At 42.6% G+C, this 26258-nt stretch overlaps 1 protein-coding gene and 1 long non-coding RNA gene across 4 annotated transcripts in view; one reads left to right on the top strand and one right to left on the bottom strand.

Moving 5' to 3' along the window:
• The window catches only part of ddr2a (discoidin domain receptor tyrosine kinase 2a), a 173691-nt gene that overhangs the window by 97366 nt on the left and 50067 nt on the right, over nucleotides 1-26258 (bottom strand). The window contains exon 1 of one of the 2 annotated variants that reach the window (XM_078561604.1): nucleotides 13931-14095. The exons of the other annotated variant lie outside the window; for it this stretch is intronic. The gene's annotated coding sequence lies outside the window, so the exon portion shown is untranslated. Of the gene's footprint in view, nucleotides 1-13930; nucleotides 14096-26258 lie in introns of those variants that run through there. 2 annotated transcript variants of the gene reach the window in all.
• Nucleotides 1874-9066, top strand: LOC144692593 (uncharacterized). 2 transcript variants are annotated; one of them, XR_013579351.1, is made up of 4 exons: nucleotides 1882-1932; nucleotides 3162-3234; nucleotides 7455-7601; nucleotides 8762-9066. It is a non-coding gene; the product is annotated as an uncharacterized LOC144692593 (long non-coding RNA). The 2 variants fall into 2 exon arrangements; XR_013579350.1 differs by lacking the exon at nucleotides 8762-9066 and having other exon boundaries at nucleotides 1874-1932; nucleotides 7455-8491.

Consider the following 26258-nt stretch of genomic DNA (forward strand, 5'->3'; position numbering starts at 1 on the left):
CAAACATCTTTTATCTCTTTCTTTCTTAGAAGTTTTGAGAACTTGAAGGCAAAAACACATCTGGGCAAATGTTGTGATATAGTTTACCATCCAAATTTGTTGATGCAGAGGATGCAGAATTGGCAAAGACCTGCCAAGATGTCAAGGCTGCAGTCTCAGTGTGCTGACTGGTTCAAGCTAACAAAACTGGTCTACCAAGCTGTCATTCTAACAATAAGTGTTGCCATGCATTATATGGGCAAGGTATAGAACCTCACTGCTGGAGAAGTGGCATTGCCTGCTGACATACGATGAATCTCAAAGAACGTCATGACAATTCCACCTCTGATGCTATGATCTACTGTTATATTTGAAACTGGGCTCAAAGAACAACAATTGGAGAGCCCTGTAAATGGACCATGTGTTGTGAGACATATGGAATAGATTTTGAATGGGTGGGGAGACAGAGCAAGTATGGAAGGCACTCGCCGACTCTAGTTTCAGCCTTTGAGTATTATAATTCTCGGGTGTCATTTAAACGCTGCTAGTTTACTTCCCGCACACATAATTACACTTGCAGAACTAATAAGTATAAACACACAGTCATGCGCAGGACTGGCCTCCACTTATACATATGTGTACATGCAAACATTCAATTGCAGGATCTCTACTTGTACCCACATGTGCAGACAGGACCAGAACACTCATTCTAGTCTCGCATACTCACAGGACCTCCAGTCTCTCTCTCTCTCTCACACATACATGCACACAATCTTAACCCTTGTGTGTGCACAGGCAGTCATCAGCAATGATCTTAACTGTCTTCTTTCTTTCCTCTGTCAATTTTTAACAATGTCCATTAATTAATTTCTGATTTTCAGAGGCACACTCACACTCAGGACATCCTCACACTCACACACAAACAGAAACTCCAATTGTGAAGTCTAGCCTGGTTGTTACTGAACAAAAGCAGGACATTGTGTGAACTCGTAGAAGGCTTGATAATCTGTCCTTTTACATCAATCTACATATATTCCTGAAATAATTTTGAAAAAAAACTGCAGATGCTGGAACTCTGAGACAGAAGCAGAAAAACTACAGTAGGTCAGTCAGCATCAGGGGAAAGAAGAAGCTAATTAATGATTAAGGTGCGGACTCATTGCCAAAATTGACCAACCTGCGGAGTGCTCAAAGAATTGTCTATTTTTAATTTCTTTCCTTCTGCAGCTTCAGTGCTAAGTGTATCAAACAGTTTTCACACAAGTGAAATTGTAATGGACTCTAGGGGCAGAATTTTTCCCTCATCCGGCGGGCACGTGTCCAACCCGAACGAGAGTAGAATAGTGCGCGATGATGTCGGGCGAGCGTCCTGGCGTCATTGCGCACTCTCATGATATTTCACTCAGTGGGCACGAGAGGCGACAAATAAGAGGCCTATTAAGGCCATTAATCAATTCATTTAATCAAATTTTTCGTTGCCCATCCAACCGTTTGGTTGGCGGGTGGGCAAATAGACCAGGGGGCCTTTGCATTTTTAACGAAACCTCATCCACGGGCGCGATGAGGTTTCGCATAGTAAATAAAAAAAACACAATAAAAATTTTTAAAACTCATTTTTAACATGTCCCTGCTCATGTGACACAGAATCACAGGAGGGGGCGTTTTCCTTATTTTTGACATCTTTATTTTTAATATTGAAAATCTTCAGCTCCCTGAGGTAGCTCTGCGCCTTCAGGGAGCTTTCACTGAGCGCACTTCCGCGTGTGTGCACATTTCAGCGCTCGCGCTCCTCCCGCCCCCCACCCCGGCAGCGCTGAGGCTATCAGTGCGTGTTTCACGCTGGCTGGCCGTTAATTGGTGAATTAAGCATGAAATCGCGATCGGGGCCCGATAGCGGGCAGTGGACCGTTGCGCAGCTGCTCCTGGGCCTGCCCGCCATGCCCGCCCGATGAGGTAAAAATTCTGTCCTAGGGTAAACAAAGAAATGTGGTTCTCTTTATTTTAAACTTATAACAAATGATTTACCATCCAAACCAACGTATAGCCCACCTTTCACACACAACAGATTCAGTAACAGCATTTCAGAAGGCTGTTTTATATTTATGGGATGCTTTCTCCAAAATCCTCTCGGGGGCCTGGACTAACCAATGCTGAGAGTTGTTGAGACTGTTTTGGTTGTACTTTTTGCCTGTTAGATCGTTTGAATGCCAGAGTGGATATGAGCAAAAGAGTTGTAGAATTATAGAATCGTAGACAGTTTACAGCACAGAAAGAGGCCACTTGGCCCATCGTGTCAGTGCCAGCTGAATGCCAGTAGAATGTTGCAATGTCAGTAGAAAGTGCGCAAGGGCTACCTGCTTAGCCTGGCTCTCTCAATCAGAAATAAAGTCATGGACATTGTTAAAATTGAGAGAGAAAAAACACAGACAGTTAAGATCACTGCTGATGAACTTGTGTAGCTTTCCATAAAGTGAGTATTTTGCCGCATGTTAAATCTGTACCTGATCAGCTTAAATAAATGGAACCTTCAATGCATGACTACAGCAGTGACATGTGAAGCTGTTCATTTTGTCAGAAAAAAAACGATTATAGTAAGCCATTGAGGGTAAAGGATCGAGGGGCAGATGGAGAGGCACTTGGGGAGATAGGAAGGGAGGGAGAAACAAGGGAACGGTGAGGCTAGCTTGTGAACACAAAGTGCACAATTCACAATGCTAGACAATAAGTCTGGTATGACAGTGCGACTTGATAGGTTTTACAGAGCAGCAGTACATGAATAAGGCACAGGCTCACCAATGGGGCTGATCCATGAAGATCTGCAGAGTCAGCCAGTCCATTGCAATCACTAACAGTGGCAGAGATAGCCTGCTTTCGTGCCAGGGGCTCTTTCCAGGCACTCACAAGGGATATCTTAGGAGTCAGTCCAAAAACTGAACAGCTAGTTCTTTCTTTTCTGAAAGACGCCAAGATTGAGTCACCAAGTCATTCTTTGCAACTTGAGTGTACTCCGTGAAAGAAAGAAGGGACTTGTACATTTATACAATTTTTCACAACCTGCATGTACAGCAGTTTGCTGGGGGAGGAGGGTCAAACTAAGTGAATTTCTGCTTGTGTAAATCACGTTGATGTAAAGCATTTCAAAATATAGAAGCACCAGAGTTTGTTAACACTGTGCTTTATAGTCTAGATCTGGGGAGGAAAATTTGTGAAAAAAGACCAAGTCAGATCCTCAAAAAGAACTGCAATGGCTCAGAGGTGAATAAGTCTTTTCCCTTTGTTAAGTTATTCGATTTAGAAACTTTTTATTTGTAAAATGTTCTGATGCACAGGGAGGTCACTTATATTATGAAAGAAAGAAATAAAGACTCAATAAATACAGGAAGATTCCACTAACAGCAATGCGATAATGAGCAAATAATCCATTTTTAATATGTTGGTTGAAGGATGAATATTGGCCTCAGCCACAGAGAGAACTCCTCTGCTCTTCTCCAAAATAGTGCCCTGGGATCATTACATCTAGCTGATCGGTTTAACGTCCCATCTGCACCTCCTGACAGTGCAGCACTCCCTCACAAGTGCACTGAAATATCAGCCTAGCTGTTGTGTTCAAGTTCCAAGGGAGGGACTTGCACCCACAACCTTCTGTGTCAGCAAGAGAGAGTGCTACCAATTGAACCACTGCTGTACCATGCCCCTATATAGTGCCTATTTTGCGAGTTGCCATCTTGAATTTACATGATCACCTGCTGTACTCACTTTTCTCAGCCCATTTCAGTTACACACATTTAGCATTGCCAACAGCATCATCAGTGCCAAGCTGAAAGGAGGGGGAACATGTTAGCTTCTTGTTAGACCATGTTTGAGTGGAGCTAAGCCCAAACACCAAACAGAAATCAGAACAAAAGGAACTTTAACGCCATAACAGGCTAATTCCACCTTAGGTCTCAGTCCTTTAGCTCTTTAGTGAATCCTCATCTGGGAAAGATCACACTCATGTCAATCCATTAATTAAGTCAGGCATTTCCAATCACCATCACCTCCAAGTTACACATGAACCTGACTTGGACATATATTCCTGTTCCTTCAACATCCTGGAGATGTAGTGATCATGGACTTAGTGGTAGTATTCACATCTCTAAGCAGAAGGGCTGGGCTCAGGCCAATCTCCAAGTGGCTACTGTACAGCAATTAGAGACTGGAGCATCAGTGCTGAAACTGTATTGACATCTAGGTAGGGTTATCTGTGTATCTTCCTGCATTGTAAAGGATAGCTTGGAGTCTTGGCTGCAGCCCAAGAGACTTCAAAGTTGAAAACCATGAGGATGGCAAAGGGAAATTACCTCAGTTATTCTTCCCTCCAAGTAGCTCAAGAAACTCACATGTAAGACTTGAAATCTGGCCTGCTCGGGAGCAGAACACAGAGGATGGGCCATGGCAGGAATGCCCTTTACAGGCCCCAGTGTGTACTAGCTATGGGATGCACAGCAACAATCCCAAACCTGTGACCTCTACCACCTAGAAGGACCTATGGCATCAGGTGCAGGGGAGCACCACCACCTGCAAGATCCCCTCCAAGCCACAGACTAGCTTGACTTAGAAATAAATTGTCATTCTTTCGTCAATGCCTCAAAATCCTGGCACTTGCTACCTATCAGCACTGTGGGAGCACCTACACCTCACGGACTGCATTGCTTCAATAATAAGGTTCATCACCACCTTCGCAAGGGCAGCTAGGGATATGGAATAAATGCTGGCCTTGCTCACATCATGAGAATGCGCTACAGAAAATACAAAGACTGCAGCAGCTCAAGGAGATCCACCATCATCTCAGCGCAACTAAGGATGGTCAATCAATGTGGCAGCATCACCCACATCCCAAGAGCAAATCAATATTACAACCAAATAACATGATGGCAGCCTAAAGATACATCAACAATCGCCATTCTCTTCCTTTAGAATCCCTGAATGCTACACAAATACAATGCAAACCTGTCCCAATCATTCTCAATGCACAGTCAATGATAGCTCTAATCCAGCAGGTTAATCTTTTCAGCTATTGAACACCTCACTGCCACTCGATTACCATCCGCCAACGCCATTAACATGTTTCCATGTATACTTTGAGAATCTGAAAAGAATAAGGCCAATTTTTACTTCGCAGACCTACTCTACGTGCCAAACAGGCACTAAGCTTCTAGAATTTCATCGAGCCGACCAATCTTTGACATGCATAAGATAGAAAGTTGAAACCTTTTAAGTTCCTCATTCATCAATAAAAGCTCCCCAGAGAGGAATACTAAGCAAATCAATTGATTTTCAAAGCACATCAAATGTCAAAAGATATATCCTGCAGCAGAAATATTTACTGCCTGGCCTTAAACCTGGGCCTTATACACACCCTCCGAGCAGTAATGAAAACCAGATTTCAGTGGAAACAGAAGATCCCTGTAGCATAAAGTTTCAAAGTACTTAGATTGGGACAGAATGGCACAGTTAAATGACACATCAGCGTAGGCTAGTTAATGCAACCCGTGTCACAACATTGAAAGGCAATGCAAGAGGTATTTCGAAATAACTAAACGGCTGTCTGAAACAGTCTGGTCATTTTACTGTCACATTTTCCACAAGTTAAAATAAACATGATTGTGTCTATAAAAATAATAAAGAACAATAACAGGTTTATCATTAGAGTGAAATACTCAAGCTGACTTGAGTAAGTTGATGCTCTTGCATACTGTTCCTATTGCTGATGGAATATGTAGAATGACTCCTGCCCCCAGTCAAATGCTCCTCGTAGCTTTATGACCATTTCTTTCTGCCATCAAATCATTCTAACTTTTTCTCCTCTGTATTTTTTGCTCTCATCCCTTCTTTCCTGAAGGCAATTCATATAGGGTTTCTGATTTCATAAATAAATGCAGTTCTCCAGTATATTCCCAAAGAAGTGACTGCGTAGACCAGCATGTTCAATACTTGACTGCAGGAGAATCATAGTCACATCTCATTCTGTCTTGTCAGCCGTAGTACAGTGGCAGCAACATTGTCTGAGTCAAAAGATTGAGTTCTTGCAGAGGCTCAAGTATAAAATCCAGGCTGACACTTCAGTGCAGGACTGAGGAAGTGTTGCACTATCATTCAGATGACATGTTAAACTGAGGCCCCATCCCATCTGCCCTCTCAGGCTGATAACAGATGGAGAGTTCTCCCCAACGTCCTGGCCAATATTTATCCTTTAGCCTGGAAACACTTCAAAGAGTAGTTCATTGGCTGTGAAGTGCTTTGCGACATCCTGAGTCATATAGGCGCAATATAAATGCAAGTTTCTTTCTTATTCGCATGTCAGTTATACATGTATGGTTTCTGGTAGAGTCTATGATAGCGTTCAAGAGCTGGGATTGCCAATTGATTTTGTTTCACCTCCTAACCTACTTGTGGAGCTGCCATTGTTGGCTGAGATCAGTTACCTCAACACTCAAGGGCATCTTCTGGGGCCTGTGGGCCAGGGTTTCATATTGAAATGCATTTATTTATGAGGTGTGGGAGAGGAGCAAATTTCCACATGAATAATGAAATTCTTTAAATAAATCTAGGAGAGGAGTTATGAAATATCCAATTGCTTGATGGCGTACTGGTATTATGTTTTTCTTGATTAAACCCCTGTGATGTACCCGGGTTAGTTGTTATTGTTGATGATGACGATGATGACTCATCGTGAGGGGCGTTGCAATATTCCCTGGTGGACGACAAAGGATGAGGGTAATTGGATTTTAATTTCCCAAATTTTACACCCCTTGAAATCTTCTCTCCTGAACTCTCCTCCCTAATAAATATGCACGCCAGAGATAGGGAAAATCCCTTGCATACATCACAACCTCTGATCTAACCCACGTAGGTTAGAACCAACCAAGGACCAACATCAAATCCCATTAAAAATATTACCCTTTTATAACATTCATCTGAATAACCTGACAATATCATAATGTAAACTACGTCTATTTTCAAAGCATAAGTGGAGTTCTGTGGAGTTACCTGAACAATGAAAATGTTTTTAAACTCCTTAGATGTGAGGGCCTGGACAAATAAGAAGTCACTAAACAATGTACTGAAAGGTCTGCACCTCTGCATAAGTGATATGAAGAGGATGTTATATATTTAGTCACTAGCACATAGTGGAACTAGTTAATCTATTTCCAGTCATTGTAATTTTGCTATCGGCATAACCCAAAGCAAATGCTAAGTTCTTAAACTTATCAACGATGTTTTCTTACCCCTAGAACTTTGGTGAAAGTCGAGAGATTATTTCCTTGTTTGACTTTCTGAATGGTTCACACATATCAGTGATCAACGAACAAGATTTATGTGGGTTATAAGCAGCTTTAATGTTTTGGCTGATGTTTTGCAGAAGCAACAATAACAGCAAGTTTTTTTATTGACCACAACTCTTATAAATGCAACATGTCTCTCCCCCTTCACAGAAGGGCAACACAACAGTCTACATCACTGTAGGCAGATGGCACAATGCTTACATTAGGAGCTTGGATGGTGAATATCTAAGTAGCAGCAACTGGACCACATCAAAAAGCTGAGACTTCTATGAAAAATCAAGTAATTGCATTGGAGTGGTATGACTGTAACATTCCTTATTTAAAATTTGCTTCTCCCTTTCCTAGTTTCACAAACTATATTACTAGACCATGTTGTTACCTTTATCAAATGGAACACGCTTTTGTTACCTTAAGATACAACTATTCCAATGCTGCTCTGATCAGCCTCTTATCTGCCATCCTTTGTAAACTTAAGTTCATCAAAATCTTGTTGCCTGTGTGCTAATTTGCACCAGGGCTCAATCACCCATCATCCACATGCACTGGGTCCTCATACAGCAATGCCTCGATTTTAAAATTCTCAACCTTGTACTCAAATCCCTCCTTCTAACTTCCTCGAGCCCTACAATGCTCCAATTGTGGTCACTAGTGTATCCCCAGTTGTTTTGTTTCACCATTAGTGGCTTTGCCTCCAGCCTTCTAGACCATAAGACCTGGAATTCCCTCCCTAAATATCACCACCTCTCTATCCCTCTTCCTTTAAGATGCTCCTTAAAATCTACCTCTTTGGCAAAGAATATGGTCATCTGTCCAAATGTCTCCCGCTTTGGCTCAGAGGAATTTTTGTTTGATTATGCTCCTGTGAAGCACTTTGGAATTCTTTACTGTTAAAAATGCTAGATAAATGCAAGTTGCAATAATTGTGATAAAACAGAGTTCTCATGCAATGACCCATTATATTTTTTCCATAGTACATTAAAAAGACAGGGCACTAGTGAATTCAATTTTGACTTCAGATGCCTATAACTGGGAAAGAGCTCCTTTATCTCTGATCAGGGTTAAAACACAAAAATGTGCTGATACACCTGTATTTTCAAGCAAAGGCGCTTGATATCACTGTCAGCCAGAGTCCAGAATTTCTGTTCTAGATGATGAGCTAATTAAAAAAATCTCTTGAAAGATAATAACTATTGACTGAATTATTGATTTCTTAAAGTACAATGAACATTTGATCGATAAAGTTAATTATAGTCCATCAAACTTTAGGTCTTAATTGTTTCCAAGTATTAATGTTTGTAAGTTTGCATGGAAACACAAACATTCATTATGTTGAGTGGCTGATTCATTAATTGATAACTTGAAAGGAAGAATGTTAATGTTTCAAAATTATTACATGAGGCACGAAGAGCTTCTTTTGACACATACTTATCTTTAGTTGAGTTTAATTTTGATTCCAGTATTGACATTTGCACTCCATTTGGTGAGTAGCAAAATTAGTTTACCAATCTACAAACAGTATATCGGAAAGTCTGTGAAAGTCTACAAGGCTACAAATTCTTTCCGATTCTTGCACTCCGAAAGACCGCATTCTGGAGAAGCTTTCAAAATCTTGCAAATGGATTCAATCCTGGTTATTTGTATTATCCGTAACTTGCCGTGTCTGTCTCAGCTTACAGTTACGTTACAGACTATTGAAAGCCACCATCTTTGTGGAGAAAGTAATTTGTTTTAAAGCCAAATTAAAGTATGCGAAACATGAAAACTCATGCGGAATGTCATTGCCATAAAAACAGCAAGTATTTTTGCAAGTTGAAAATGTCCCTTTAAGGCGGCATTTTACTGCTGTTTTTGGCATGTCACAGGTTCCCTTATATTACATTAACAACAGCTGCCTTTATGCACAGAGCACTACAGGAAATTTAAAAAAACAGACATAAGAAGAGCATCATGAAGGATAATATATATTAAACCGCGGTGGAAGGACTGGGGTATAATATGATTTAAAACCCCTGGCAATGTTAGCGGAAGTCAGGCTTTCATTTTTGAATCTCATCACGTCAGGCCCGACTTGCCGACTGACACCAAAAGGCAGAATGCCTTCTGCCAGGGCTCCGCCAATAGTATTCCTGCCCCGGCCAACACTGGATGCATGGGCAGTGTGATTTTTTTCCTTCTCTCCATGTTTGAAAACACCAAGTCACTGCTTTGTGCCTTGCCCCTGACAACAGGGGCAAGAGCAATCCATGGTGTAAAATTGGCACCCCACCATTCTGAGGGATAGCACATCGGAACGCCAACAAACGGTGGCATCATATCTCTACAATGTGATCTTTCGCTACCTTCACAACAAGGACCTCACGCTGGCCTTTGATATACTCAAACTGGTTCATTCCTTACCCGTTACACAAACATATTTCTTTGGCTCTACAATAGACTATTACAAACATTCTGCAAACTGAGAAAAATCTGTAGCTAAGGAGCAGACCTTCAGGGCATCAAGGTAAGGCTCCAAGGTGGCCATCTTTGGGTGCTTCGAGGTCCCCTAAGATTCCAAATTGGTGTCAGCAGCGCACACACTTCTGATGTAAATTCTCCAAAGTGATATTGGTAATGGGGTTCGTGAGCATACACCTAGCATCACTGGAAGTAGGCATCTCCTAATGTTATTCAGCATTTAACACTGAGCACTGCCATTTTTGAGGTCCATACCCCAGCCTATAGCCTCTCTTAATCTGGCACAGATGAACATGCATTAAGCAGCAGAAAACACCCCCTCTACCCTCTACCAGTGCTATCTAAAACGGTGTTCAACTACTCACAGGTTCATTTCTGTTTAATTTCTGTTGGCTGTTGCTATGATTCTCGAAAAGTTTGGTGTTTTGGTTTGCCAGTTTAAAATTTCAAACCTCTACAGGGAATGGTGTGGTAGGCGCTTAAGGACCTTATATTGACTTCATGACTTCTACATAGAATTCCTCATAGGCCTTCCTCTTGGAATCATGCTTGGCTGGGAGAACGACCTGAGGCCATGCAAAGCAGGACAAGCTGGAAGAGGAAAGAAGAGGAGGAGGGGGAGGGGGAGAGGGGCACTTGGTGTCAGGCCTTATTCTTCCAGAATGATCAGAGAGCAATTCACAAACTTAAACTGCAGCAACGACCAATGTTTGAGAGGTCTGTACTTCTAGATGAACGTTTTCACTGAAATCTATCGACTGCTGCAGCCACAACTACAATCTCAGAGAAGGACCAGGATAACATTGCCAGCAGCTGTCAAGGTGACAATAGCTAGGAACTTTCATGTACCTGGCTCCTTCCCGGCCACTGCTGGAGGCAGAAGTAACATCTTGAAGTTTGCAATGCACTTCTGTATAAGGGAGGTCACTGAGGCTCTTTATCACTTCACTTCATTAAATGGGTAGAGCAAGCATGCAGCTTTGCTCTGACTGCAGGTTTCTCCATGGTACAGAGTGCCATTGACAGCTTGCATTTTGCAGCACATGTCAACTCTGTTATATACGAGAACCAAAAGAGATTCCACTCTCTCATTGCCTAGCTGCTGTCTGACCATAGGCAGCAAATCCAGCAGGTCTGATGTCCTGTGTTCATTCTGTGGAAGTCCACAATGCCAGCTGTATTTAAGCCACTGTGGCAAACGAAAAGGTGACTACAGGGCGATGGGCTGTCTGCTGAGGATAGGTTCATGATTCTGGTTTGCAACCCACGCACATGTGTGCAACAAGCGTACAGTGAAAATCAAGCTGTCACATGGAATGTGATAGAACAAACCATTGGCATCCTGATGCAACGATTCTGCTGCCTGGGCTGCTCTGGAGGAACCCTGCAGTACTCGGCTGAGCGAGTGCCAAAGTTTGTGGTGGTCTGCTGCATGCTGCAAAAACTGGTCATCATGTTGGGAACAGCCTTTGCCACCATGTATCAGGAGAGGAGCAGGTGCAGAAGGAGAAGGAGGAGGAGGGGGAAGAGGAAGAGGAAAAAGAAATGAAGTTGTAACCAAGATAGCCCAGGCTCTATGTAAACAACTCATTTGTCTACGTTCCCTTTAACTCCAACCCCAATTCCCCATCTAACAGTCCCATACTCCTTATCTTCCCTCTGTTAATGACCATCATTGCAGCCCCTAGGTCATAATTCAAAAAATAAAAGCCAACATGAAATACACATTCCAATTCAAATTTATAAATTAGATCATGCCATACAAAAAATAAACTAATTACCCATGTGGATTCCCTGGTGCCCATTTGCTGGATACCTTTGACTGTCCTAGCTCTAGCCTAGTGGCAGTAGCATGGTTGGTTGACATGGCTGCTGACTTTCAGTGGAGAAGAGTGCAGATGGCCTTGGAGGTATACCAGGAGCAGCCCTGGGCCTAGAAGGCCAGGCTGCCTATGACGGAGGCTGAGAATAATCTAGTTCAGCCTGAGAGAGAGTCCAGGGAGAGGGATGGAGTCAGTGGTTAGGGAATGGAGTTTGTGGCAGGGCCTGAAGACAATGGCTTCAGGCTTCCCAATATTTAATTGGCGCAAATTATACTTCGCAATAAGTTAATGTTTAAGAATATTATTAAGGATAATAGATGGTGATTGCATCTAATTAAACCATTCTTGTTGATTCCATGGAGGTATTGGGGGAGAAAGGTTACATTAACCTATTTAATGTGAACTCAGAATGTAAGTGAAAACACACAGCTTGCTGCATTAATGGTAGGGTTATACTAACCAGTTTGCAGCTGTGTCTGAGGTTTACATGCAATGACCTGCACTGGCCTCCAGAATGATTTCTGATTTTTTTTTTAATGGCTGACATTAGGAAGATTGTGGGAAGATTGCCTCTTATGTTTAATGCCCGAAGGGACAAATGTGTGGGATCACTAAAGATTATTATTTGAATAATATTATTAAAGATGTGGTTTTAGATGTGGATAGGAAGTGGCTTCAGATATGCTTTCATTCCTGTAAGGTCATCTCTCTTGAGGCGTGAGTTAATCTCCTCACTGCCAATTCTTGAGTGAGGGTTGGAACAAGTTGGATTTCATTTTTGGAGATATTCAGGAGGTCTGACATCATCTATGGAGAGAAAAACAAAGACAATGTATCAGGTCGATGACCCTTCATCAGAACCGGTTCTGAGTTCTGATGATAGGTCATCAACCTGAACCTTTGAGCAGGAGTTTCCCCCACTGGTTTCAGGACACTAATGTCAGGATCAAATCAAAGGAGGACCCTGAGCCCACACTAAACAAGGATGAGAACAGCTCAACATTCTTACCGGAGGCGGCCTCCTAATTGGCTGTACTGCTCTTGCTGCCCTATTAAGGATGGCGGGCGGGCTCTCGATGCTACAGGCCCAGAGGACTGGCAGCTCCAGAGTTTAGGAAGCCTCACGGGGAAAGGAGGGTGCTGTTGAGGGAGGTTGGAGACTGTGAGAACACCTCAATGTGGAGGCACTCTCGGAGGTGTAAAAAAAAATAACGATTTCAGAGTGGGGAAGGCAGAAGGCCCCATGAAATGGCTTGGAAAGCCCTCCAAGGGGATCGTTAGTAATGTGGGGGGTGGACTTTTATGCCCATTGCCCCCTCTTTGGGGGGATGGAACCTCCAGCTCTGATGGCCCCCTGGGCTGCCACGGGAAAGCTGTGTCCATTAAGCTGGCAGCCTCCACATGGGGAGGGAGGGGCACTCCTCTAGTTTCAAAATGCCAGCGAGGCTGGAGAATCACCCCTATTTAGGACCTTAATTATGTAAAGTGGCTGCCCATTTCTGTGCTGTGGGAAGCTAATCCACATTTCTGTCCGCTCCTGGGGAATTTCTCTGATGGCAGGAATGTTTTTGGGGAGCCGTCCTGATGTGGCCCTCCCACCCCCCCACTCTTTCTCCTGGTATCTCCTCCACCTCCAAGCCCGCCACCATGGGGGCGGGGAAAACTCTGCCTGTTAACTGTTCCTCTCTTCACCATGTTGCTAGAGCTGCTGAGCGTTTCCAGCATTTAGCTTTTATTTCAGATTTCCAGCATCCGCAGTGCGTTCCTTCTGGAGTCAGTCTGTTAACCGTAAACCCTGAACATTGTTCCCATCAGCTATTGACAACTTATCTCCTTTACCGTTATTAACTTAGGAGAAGCGGGAAGATGGAATGAATGCATCTGAGAACAAAAAAAAACATTACAATAAAATGTTACTACGAAATGAAGCAATGGCACTCAAGCGCTGGGGGAACGGAGCACAAAAAAAGTTTCCATCCAACCAGCAATCGGGAGTACGCAGAGAAACAGGAGGAACATTTGTGGCAGAAAGTAGAAGCACCTCATTTCTCCAGACCCTGTGCCTCCGATCTGCTGTCAGTCACGCTTCAGCTAGTAACTGTAAAGATGAAAGTGCAGCAAGTGTGCAGGTCATCAGAGACAAACCTGAAGCACACAGGTTACCTGATATCAGTTTATTCATTAAACAATCCCAGCATTGGGACAAAGGATCAATTAACTCACTGTAAAGTTGGGTGTGTGTTAACCGAAAACAACACAGTAAAAAAGAGACAGGACAGGATTAAATAGAGGTAAATTAGCAAGCCCAAACTAAACCGCGAAGCAAGTTCTGTTCTGTGATTCACGTACCTTAGCCGATTGAACAACGGATCTTCTGCTAATCCTAACTTTCCTCCACAAGGCTTTCAATCACATCCACATTCCCGTCAGCAACACTTTCCCTCATACATTACTAGGTTCACATTACATTCAGAGTCCAGCTCCTGGCACTAGTGCCCTGCTCTTAACTGACTGAGAGTCCAGCTCTGAGAAGGGGCAGGTAGCATCTTCGTTTTTGTACAAAACACCACATTAACATAATTTCTGTTTCCGTCTGCCAGTTTCATCCAATGGAATTGGGGGACAGATGATCATGTAATCAGGTCACGCCTGCAGGCCTGAACGCTGGAGCATTTGTCTTGGCTCAGGTTAAATGAAGTCTGCGTTTCAGGATTATAAGGTACTTGCCGAGAACAGCTACTCAAAAGTTTTCAAACATCGAGATGCAAGTCACCAAGCTTTTTAAAGGTCATGCGTTGTAAACTAAAGCAGACACACGATCCACAGGGATCCACAGCTTACACAATGCAGAAGTTTTCACTTTAACTGTTTGTGGAGGACTCGGAATTCTCGGAATTCTGCTGGGATTGTGTACATTTGCTCTCTTAGTCACTGATTTATGCGACTTTACCCCGTTTCTTCGCAGACTTAGTATGTGCCTCTGAGGCATTCGTCCACGAGGAGAGCGATCCAAGGGAAATTCAGCTTTCCGCCTTATGTAAAAAAGCTGCCAGCAAATCCAGATGTTGTTAATAATGTTTAGTCATCTCTGCACGATATACCCCATGCTGGTAGAAATGGCCGAGTTAGTTACAAGAAAAGTGTCTCATGAATAAAGGACACATTGAGGATTCCAACAAAACAGCAAGGGATGTGGGTGTACAAAATCCCTTTTTAATGTGAGAAAAAGAGTGTCTCTTCTCATTTTTGACATCCCCCAGCTCTTGGCTTCCCCCTCACTCGCTATTTTCCAGCAAGGTAGCAGAGAACTGGCTTCTTCAGGATCTCTGCTGAAGTTATATTTAGACTTGCATTTCTTTGCTTGTGCATGTGCAAACCAAGGGAGCAGTTCATTCCCTTCTAGTGGGTTATCTCACAAAACTATCAAACACGTCACTAATAATTAATGGAAGAGCTGCTGTGGGGATTGAATGCTGCACATTTAGGCTGCAGCACAAACTTAACCCCGCCCTCCCAGGGGAAAGAAAAACATTAACAACTAGTATCCCCAACTGGATGCTTCCTATAAAGTGCAGCCCATCTACAAGTTAAACAGTTTCCACTGGCAGAAGAGTTATTAATGAAAGGACACAGATTTATGTTGTCACAGAAGCGTACTATGGCTACCAACTACCTACAGGCATATTGAACTTTTTTAAAGGAAGACCTGTGTTTTTAAAAGAAATACAAGTAAAGATTGATCAAAAGATGGCTGATAATGGAAAGTGACCACTTTCTGGAAAATTCCTATGTGCATTATACTGACAGACCTGTCCTGAGAGAACATGGAGTGTTACATCTGAAGAGGTGTCAAAGCCTACTTCAAACAGAGACATTTGAAAGGAAGATATGGAAAAATGCAAAAAGACTGGACCTTTTTTCATCTCCTGTGTTTGCGGAGACAATGGAGACTGATTCCCACATCTCAGCAGTCATCCAAAAATCCACCTCCTGTTGATTTATATCTCAGAATGTGTAAAATGGTCTGAGATGGAAGAAAAATGGACTCTGGGCTCAAGGCATGACTATTTCCCTTCCCGGGAATACATAAGAAAATGGGTTAAAAAGCTGGCTGCAGACCAGTGTTTGCGAGTGACAGAAACAAGAACACACACCAATCAGTCACCCCTGCAAAGACAAGCTGGTGATTTCTCTCTCTCTCTTGCTGGTGGCAAGTGTGTTCTAGCAGGGGCTACAAGTAAAAAGAAACAAGATAGCCTCTTCAGTTACCCTGCAGAGAGAACCAGGGTTCCTACCCTGGGACAAGCCAACAAGTGTCTCCAGCTGACTGTGAATCTGCCACGTCAGCCCTACCAAAATCACCCAAGTTAACGACCGAGACGCACCACCATCTACACCTCATGGACAAGCCATGACTGATTTGTATATTTTTAAACTCTGAGTGTGTATGTGTGTGTCCCATCTTTATTATTTTTTCTCAGATTTAGTAGCTACTAAACTTACCCTTTCTTTGACTCAAGAAAGCTTGGTTAAATTGGCTCCTTAGAGGAAGTAAATACATTTGGACTGGGAAAAGGTATCCACGGGGAAAGGATTTTTAAACTAACCTTGTTGTGACCGACAGAGGAGGTTGAACAAACAGGGGAGCCAGCTCATTCCTCCTCACCCGGGATCATAACAACACTGGGGTCCTGTCCCATTCGTAACAAATTGGGGATCTCATCCAGGAATTTAACAAATTGGGAACCTCGTCCTGGGCCGGTTGTGACAATGTTCATTGGCTAAAGAGGAGGAGTGGAGGAGAATTTATTTTTTTGCATAGTGAGTTGTTGTGGTCTGGAATGCAAGGGTGGTGGAAGTGGATTTAGTAGTAACTTTCAAGGGAAATCTGATATATGCTTTAAGGGAAGGGAGCTGTAGGGTTATGGAGGAACAGCACTGGAGTGGGGCTAATTGGATAACTCTTTCAAAGAGCCAGCACAGGCACAATGGGCCTTTGTGTTGTATTCTCTTATGTTAGCATGATAATATTGTGACATAACTGATTGGAGACTAACCACTGATTCAGGTAGTGGCCAGTCCTAGGGGGAATCTGCCAAATACTACTCCAGCTAAGGAAGTTTTGATCCCTGGAACTTTTAATGTAAGCCTTAGTAAAATGAATGCAAGCCTGGTATTGGCTCTGGCATGAAATGATACTAATTTGACCCGATAGGCGTCCTGTAAATAGGTCATCAGGGTCACTGCAAACCTTACGACTAGAGTGCCAGCTATGGCTCAGTTGGTAGCACTTTTGCCTCTGTACCAGAAGGTTGTTGGCACAAAATCTGTGCTGACAGTACAGAGGAAGGGTTGCACTGTTGGTGGTGCAGGGGTACTTCAGAAACTGAGAGCCTCTCTGTCCTCTCAGTTGGACATAATACATGCCATAGCATTATTTTGAAGAGCATGGGAGTTCTCCTATGCCTCAACCAACATCACTAAACACCAAATATGTTTGTGTATAAATGTAAGAATTTCTTTTTCATTTTCAAATAATCCCCACCCATTAATAAGATTATTCTGGTAAATGAGCAAGGAATGGGATCCTATTAAATTGATTTAAGCCTTGAAATTATTGTTTATTCAAGAGTGCTTAATGTATTCACACAACATTCTTCTTAGACCTGCTGAGTTTTTCCAGGTATTTTTGTTTTTGTTTTGTTCTTCTTATACTAGTAGGGTCTGTACATGTAGGGTTAATGCAGGACTGGGTACAGAACCGCCCACACAGTGATGTAAAAAAGTACATGACTCAGAGCCAGAGACAGTCGAGGATGGGCAGAGATGTGTAAAAACATAGGATCGAGTCAGCTCCATACCTGTATCCCTTGCTGTATATATGTAAAAAGTTATGAGTGCTTAATAAAGACTTGCTGTTAATATACTCGAGGTTATGAAGCCTACTTCATGGTATCCAAAGCAGGATTCTTCATTTCTGTCTATTATTTTAAGGGAAGACAATACAGTAATTTAAAAAAAAACTTAAACTGGGTTAAAACCTCCATTAAAACTGAGGACAGAGGAATGTCATATGAACACGCTAAGTATTCATAGTTTGGTATCACAAGCAGTCACTTTTAGCCTGTATAATTTAGAGATTAGCAGGTCTATGATTGGAGGTTGACCTGGGCTAAATTGGCCTAACTCATTTTGATTCAAAAATTTCTTAAGTGTGGGCCAGGCCTGTCAGATTCAGAGGTATTCACCACTCCAATCAAATAGGCTGCACAGTTGAAGGGAACAATTCCTTTCATGGTGTCTTGCCAAAAGTTTGGTTTCATTAGTGTAACCAGCAGCTGAGTCGTGTAAAAAGTGGCAGCGCTGCATTAAAAAGTGTAACGTGGCTGTACTCTTTTCAGTGTTCACAGTTTTAATTAAATAATTAAATAACAAAAAGAGGGGGAAATGGCTCTTCCCTTGCCCTTTCTCTCTCACTGAATTCTTTTATGAAGCAGCTACCGTTGCACCATATTTCCCACTTATTTCTCTTGTCGGAAGTATCAGTTGGACTAGACATATCCTGGAAGCCAAAACAATTGCATCTGGATGTCTGTGGGATTCGGCACTGCATTTTTTACATGTAAAGTGGGGGCAAGGCAGGGGGGTGGTGTTGTGGAGATGGTGTGAGGGTTGTGATGAAGTACATCTTATTATTGTGGCAGTACTCCAGAGCAGATGATGAAGTTAGCCAGAAGCAGGAAAATAAGTAGCTTTGATTGCATTTAATTCTTTTGCAATTTTAACAATGAAAACAGGCTGTTCAGCCTAAACATGCAGTAGTCCTAATTCATTGTCTCTGCCCTGTTCCCAAATCCCACTTTAATTCAACCATCTATCTTACCAATTGTGAAATGTTGATGGGTAGTTTTTTTAATAATAATTAACTTCATTACAATGAAGTTTGACTATGGTAGAAGTAAAGAGAAGGTATTTGCCTCGACTTAGTTTGCAACACAACTGTGGCCAGGATTTTTCCTATGTCGGGCGGGCTGGGCGGGAGCAGGCAGGGGCGGGCGTGGAGCCAATCGCCGCCCACGATCGGCTGCACGCCGCCATTTTACATGGGCGGGCCAATTAAGGCCCGCTCAGCATAATACGTGGCCGGTAGCGCTCAGTGCTGCCTGTGTGGGCAGGGGAAGGAGGGAGAGTCGGGGCCAACGCTCTTTTGCGCGCTCAGGGAGATTGAATGGATGTTAAAAGGATTGAATAAATGATTTAAAAATTTATTTAAACATGTCCCCCTCATGTGACTGTGTCGTATGAGCTGGAACATGTTTTTAAATGTATGAAAAATATATTTATTTATTTAATAAAAGCTTCAGGAAACCTCATCCCACCGTGGATGAGGTTTCCTGAAAAACACGAAGGCCGCTTGGGTTTATCGCCTGCCCGTCAACCTTAAGTTTGGACGGGCAGTGTTCATAAGTGCTTTAATTAATTTCTTAATGGCCTTAATAGGCCGTTTACATTCCGCCGAACGAAATATCGCGATGCCGCACGATGATGTCGGGACGCACGCCTGATGTCATCGCGCGTCATTTTACGCATCAGCGTGTCGGGCCTGACAGAAAATTCTGCCCTGTATGTAAAATGTATAATGGAGCACCTTACGTTGCGATTGTGAATTAAAGTGAGACTGCCTGCTGGGGCGGGATTTTTCCCTGTGGGCTTCTGGACACTGCCATCAGGCTCGAATGGAGGCAGCCTGAGGCTCCTGCTGAACCCAGGTAGGTGGGGGTGCTGTGCCACACCCTGCATTGTGCCACTAAGAAACTGCGCCACCAAGAAACTGCGCCACACAAGCAACTAAACTGTCTCCTGCCAACTGTAAAATCCCAGTCAACCTCTAAAAACAGGTCTCAATTAAATTTAATTAGTTCAGTTGGCATCCAGTCACATGCAGGCAGGTAGCCCTCCCACAACCCCACCCCATCCCGCCTCAGGAAAATTGCTTGGGGCAGGATGAAACTGCGGAACCTATATGTTGTTCAGTGGTGCTATTTTTAGTGCCCATCTGTCTCCGTTTCTAGTCCCAGGGGGCCTACAAATCTTTCCCTTGGTTCAATCCCTCTGTGGTTATCAGCTGTATTGAGGCCAGGCACGTCCACAAAGGACATGGGGAGTATCAGTGAAAGAGTTATTGCCAAGGCCATCAATGTAGTGTTGCTGTTGAGCAGCGGGGAGGTCAGCCTCAGTGATATGTTAAGCGGATTGTGCTCTGAAGAGACCAGAAAATAAAGACACAATACACACACGAGCACACACGCAGGCACATCCTTTGCAATTCCAATAATTCAAGTTCATGAATGCTCCAAAAAGACTCAACTTATCATTCATCAGTCTTACTGCAAACTTCACAACGTCAACAACATATTGGATAACAAACATTCTTTGATGTTTCAAGCTTTAGATAACATATTCACCAAGCTAAGAGAAACTCTACCAGAATATGAAGTTCACTACCATTTTGTATTATAATAACATCCTGCAAGTGACTGTATGAAGTATAATTATAAAGGTAAAATTTTCAATGTATCCTGAAAAGAGGCACCGCTGATTTGCATCTCAGTCTGCCGATGGTGTAGGAGCTGATGGACACCATTCACCTTCTCCTGGTTTATATTAGATTGACTTGAAAACATGATGTAAGTTGTCTCTTTGAAGCAGCTTGTTGACCAATAATAACCTACTGATTATTCCAAATGTTTGTGTTGACCAATAGCAATGGTGCAATCGCTCTACACGTTCATTTCTGAACAGTGGCATCATTTGGATTAATTTGTGGGAGCAACAGTTACTGAAAAATCTCATCTCTTACTGGCACCGAGAGATATTTTGTTGTCGATATTTAGTCAGGCTTTAAGGATAGTGAGAGCTGTAGCCAGGGAAAGAATTTCCAGATAGGAAACCCAGAAGTGCAAGTTTCGCGGACATGCTGCCAAATATAATGGCAGAATGTATTTCACATTTTTTCTGTAGGTTTCTCATCTGACAAGCCCCCGATAACAAGCTGGCTGTCCGTCAAGCTGGAAATCAGCCAGGGAGTGGTTGGCAGGTAAGTTTGACATTGTGGGGCTGAGTGGCATTGCGGGGGTGGGCTGTGGGGAGTGGTGTAGATGTTCTGAGGAGTCAGACATTGTGGGGAGGTGAAATTTGGATACTGCCATATGCGTCAGATATTTGCCAATTGCATGGAGGTAATCTTATTGTACTGCAGAAAACTCTCCTCCTCCTCTTGGCCCACAAGCAGTGCTTTAAAGACACACGCCCGGCCTCCCTCACCTCCTTTTAATTGCCCTTAATGAGGTTTTAAACAGCTTTCATTGGTCCTGGATTGGAATAGAGCTGGATTTCTCCTGCCTCCCCCAGCCCTGGTGATTATTGCTGGTGCCCAGGATTAGTGTCTTGGAACTGACACACCGCCTGGTGCTGGTATTTCGGGCCCTGCCTCCACCTCTGTTCCCAACCTTGGGGACCCTGAAAATTCAGCCATTGTGTCTGTTTCCCGTTAACTGTTGCTCACTGGTTTTGAGTGTCACAATTGGTCGATGGGTATACTGTGTCTGAAAAATCCCATCACTCATTTGATCTTGATGACCAGGTATTGGTGACAAAGAATGCCATCAGAGTGAATAAGTAACATCATTGGTTGGTTTGAACTGCTTCTTTTGGGCTGGAATTTTCTTCAAAAATGCATCGCCAAGGTTGTAAATAAATTGGCAGTAAAAATTCAACATGGCTTTTCCATTTATTAGGAAAATTAAGAGAAAAAATGTAGCAGGAATTGATAAGAATTTGACTATCAGGATTAAATATTTAAATAAATACAAGGAATAATATTGTAAGACGCCATAGCCAGCACAGTGTTGCTAGTGCCAAGCAAGGTTTGGAGAATTCATGTTATCTTATCTCTGGTCCGAGAACTCCTCACAAAATTACTCCCATAGTGTAAAAATATAATTTGGTAAATATACCTTTCTTACATTCTTGATTGTAGATTAACTTGTATTAAAATTTAAACACGTTCGTGTTTTTGAAACAACAATACTATCACAAAAGATTTCTCCTATATTTTTAAAAAAAGGTGTATCCCCTTGCAAAGTTCACACCCCTGGTTATGTGGAACCTTTATAATTCTCTCACAGCCGAAAGTATTTTTCAATGTTAGTACAACATTCTCAAAATGGCTGTCTCTTGAATCTCTTTCTACTTGGTTGGCATATAAAGGGCTTGAAAATATCACAAGAGAACGTCACCACAATATGTCTGCGATGGAAGGGAAAATGGAAAAGTCTGACAAGTTCCAGAGGTCACAATTTGCCAGTAAAATGTGCAATTTAAAAGAAGCAGCCAGACTGGCAATTTGGGATAAAGGCAGTTGGCCAGTAAGGGCTTCATATAGGTTTGACTACACTTTTTTTTTGGAAAAGAAGCACATCCTCCCTTTCCCTTCAAACCCACCTCCAACACAACTCCCCCGCTAAAAATATGGGCATTGTCAGAAATCAAAGTCAGAATAACAGTTTTTACAAGGAGAATATATTGTGAGGCTTAGAGTTGTGCAGCTCTAATGACTTTTTCCATATTCCATCTCAGATTCTGAAATTCTTCCAGATTCTTCATCCTCCAGGATTTGAAAATTAACCTCAGTCCAAAAATAAGTCTGCAAAGGGAGTTAGTGATACAAATTGTGCAGCACAAAAAAGCTTTCCAGAATTGCAATTTCTTATATTCTTCAAGAAAAGATCTGGGCCCAAACATCCTTCGCAATAAATGTTCTTTTATGAAAATTACCCACTGGACAGTTATCTGAAAACCCCCATATAATGAGTCAGAATATTGTTTCGGAATACTCTTGCTACATACGCACAGAAAACACACGCACTTCCATGACATTTCCTTATGCCCTATACTTTGAAAGGCATCTATCAATGACTCCCAGGGCCTTGAAGGGCTTTTGTTGTTAAAAGGCGCACTCCTTAAAAGGAGGAATTTTGGCAAATCTTTTTGACTGGGGAAGCAGTGGAGCCAGTGGAGCTGTACACAAGAATTACAAGATGATTTATGTTGTCATGAAGGAAACACAGAAACATGGTAATTAGGAGCAGGAGTAGGTCATTCGGTTCTTCGAGCCTGCTCTGCCGTTCAATACCATCATGGCTGATCCTCTATCTCAATACTGTACTCCTGTGCTCTCCCCATATCCCTTGATGGCTTTAGAGTCCAGAAATCTAATTAATTCCTTCTTGAATATATTTAAGTGACTTGGCCTCCACAGCCTTCTTTGGCAGAGGATTCCATATGTTCACCACCCTCTGAATGAAGAAATTTCTCCTCATAAAAACAAAAAACTACTGCGGATGCTGGAAATCCAAAACAAAAACAGAATTACCTGGAAAAACTCAGCAGGTCTGGCAGCATCGGTGGAGAAGAAAAGAGTCGACGTTTCAAGTCCTCACGACCCTTCAACAGAACAGGAAGGGTCGTGAGGACTCGAAACGTCGACTCTTTTCTTCTCCAAATTTCTCCTCATCTCAGTCCTAAATGGCTTAACTCGTATCCTAAGACTGTGACCCCTTGTTCTAGACACCCCCAGCCAAAGGGTGGGGTGTATTTATAGAGCACCTTTCACAATCTGAAGACATGTCCCAAAGCACTCATAGAAGATTTACCCCATGCGGTATGCCTTATGCTGATGTAACACAAATAAGTCATCCAGTATAACGAGACTTAAAACTACAAGGATAGATCTTTACAAAATGTCTGGAATGCAGCAATTCCTTGACATGTTGCTACCCGACAACCTGCAGTGACTAAGATGCAATTAAAGGGGAGATGTTTTTTGAACATAAGAGCATTCTATAATAAAAAAAATCCATCATTCTCAGACAGAAACTCAGCTCAATATCCAACCAGTCTAAGGTTGCGGTTCCATTACATGAATGGGCTGCAGCTGTTTGCCACAGAGCAAAAATGCAGATGAGGAAGACAAGACAACAATAGACAATAAGGCAGTACCATATTTGTTAAATGAGTATTTTGTACACTCATTTTCACAGTGGAAAGAGAACTAAGTGTACAGCCAGTTTTGGAGAACATATCTTCAGCATTACAGCTAGGATAGCGTTAGGGCCTGTAGCCTTTGCTATGTGCATGTTGAGTGAATTGAGTGAAGACTGACATCTGCGGTGGTGGGGACTTCGTGAGAAAGCCAAGATGGATCACTTAGGCTGAAGATGGTTGCAAACACTTCAGCTGTGTATTTTTCACTCCTTGTGGGCTCTGCCATCATTGAAGATGGGAATGTTCATAGAGCTTCCTCCTCTCATTAGTTGCTTAATTGGCCCTCACATCACAACTGGATTTGCCAAGACTAAAGAGATTTGATCTGATTTATTTGTGGAATCACTTAGCTTTATATATAACATGCTGCTTCCACTGTTTAGCATGCACATAGTCCTGTATTGTAGCTTCACTAGGTTGGCACCACATTTTTTGGTGTCCCTGGTGCTGATCCTAGTATAATCTTCTACACTCCTCATTGAACTAGGGTTGGTCACCTGGCTTGATGGTAATGGCAGAGTGTGGGATATGCCAAGCCATGAAGTTACAGATTATGGTAGAATGAAATTCTGCTGCTGAATACCACTGTGTCTCATGGATGCCCAATTTTTAGTTGCTAGATTTGATCTTAATTTATCCCATTTAGCACAGTGGTGGTGCCCCAATCATCCCCAATCATGGGATTTCATCTTCACAAGGGCTGTATGATTGTCACTCCTATCAGTGCCATGATTGACAAAGGTATGTGTAACAGGTAGATTGGTGAGGGAGAGATCAAATAGATTTTTCCCTCTTGTTGGTTCTCTCACTATCTGCTGCCAACTTGGTCAGCAGTGGTGCCACCAAACCACTCTTGGTGATGGGCATTGAAGTCCCCCACCCAGAGTACATTCTGCCAGCCTCACCTCTAACCACTCTTTCAAGTGGTGTTCAATATGGAGGAGCACTGATTCATCAGCTGAGGGAGAGTGATAGGTGGTAATCAGCAGGAAGTTTGCTTGCCCATGTTTTATTTGATGCCATGAGACTTCATGGGATCCGGAGTCAATGTTGAGGACTCCCTGGACCACTGGTGGAGTGGAGAATCTTGCAGAGGTAGATTGCTGCAAAAACATGCATTTATTTTAGACACCCAATGTTTTTTTTTTAAAAAGCGATAAGAATTGCTAAAAAAAAAGAATTCATTCAAATGCAGAATGTGCAGCAAAATATAAACTCCCTAAAAAATGTTTTAAGCTCACACTCAGAGACAGTATACAGAGTTTCAAACAGTTGTTGTGAGTGGCTGTCAGAAACCTGTGCAGTGTGTAGCGAAACCTACACTTAGATAGACTTTACTCAAAGGAGGTTTTAATAGGGATTTTTTTTCAGACTTCTTTTTCCTGAAAGGTTCAGCTTTGTGCTAAGTTCATTGACAATTCTTAAGAGCAAAAACTGGCGATAGCCAAGATATCCATTTCAAAGACAAAAAGAGCAGTTTTTGGTGACGACATAATTGTCAAGCTGCAAAACAATTCACTCGCACGCTGCCTATTCCAGGAATTCCTTTCTGTTGGAAATTTGAGCCATCCCAGTGTGACATTATACTTGGGATATTTTTTAATGGATTTACAAGGCGGGTGTTGTATCCAACACTGGCAGTGAAAACCTTTTCATGGAAAAGATAACATTTGTTTCAGTTAATTTTATGAATTTAGTACCTTTTCTTTATTTCCTATCATAGTTTACAGTGCCTGAGCTGAGGGACTGTCCCCAATCATTTTACCTCTGGTTCTCATGGGTATCTGAAGTATGATTGGAGGCAGAGCTTGCAATGGATTTCCACCTCTCTTCCCATCTATTGGGCTCTTCCCCCCCAGTTACTGGTGATCCAGTGGACCAGGCAGCTTGAGAGGCTGGACGCACTGGCAGGCCACAGCCGGGAAGTGGGGAAGAAGGAGCGAGGAGGAGATCAAGGATCAGTGGAGAGGTCAGAGGTCAGGATTGAGATCAGAGGTCAGGGTGAAGTCAGAGCTCAGGGGAGAGAGATCAGGTTAAATTTGAGGCATATAGTCCTATTAATATTCCCATGTAGCAGGCTGTTGGACAATAGAACTCGTGATGGTGATTAACTACTACATTCAGTTCAAAGAATCTCACCCATGAATTGTGATTATATTATTTCTGTGGTTTTATTATTATTCTCCTTCCATACTCTTTGTCTCCTGAAGACAGTTCCTCAAACCACATGCTCAAATGCAGTTCTACAGGTGATAACAGGCCTTTAGTGTCTCATTCAGGTGCCCATCTTCCTTTATAGCATCAGTAGGCCACGTGACTACAAGGACATTACTGATGAGTTCAGTCCTGTTTCCACTCACCATCAACAAAACTTACTCATCAGCTGGAATTGCTGCTGTTAGATAGAAATCCAAAGACATTTTTCTCTCTCAGGCTAGCAAATGGAGCCAAAACCAATTTCAGCATCAGTCCCTCCCACCCCCATTATTGGCCTCACAGAGATTGGCTACATGTCGCAATTGGGATTCCCCATGGTTTAAGTCACTCAGACCACAGTGGATGGACCCTTTGG

This window comes from Cetorhinus maximus, chromosome 17, assembly GCF_964194155.1.
Source record: "Cetorhinus maximus chromosome 17, sCetMax3.hap1.1, whole genome shotgun sequence".
In the NCBI taxonomy this organism is placed as follows: domain Eukaryota; kingdom Metazoa; phylum Chordata; class Chondrichthyes; order Lamniformes; family Cetorhinidae; genus Cetorhinus; species Cetorhinus maximus.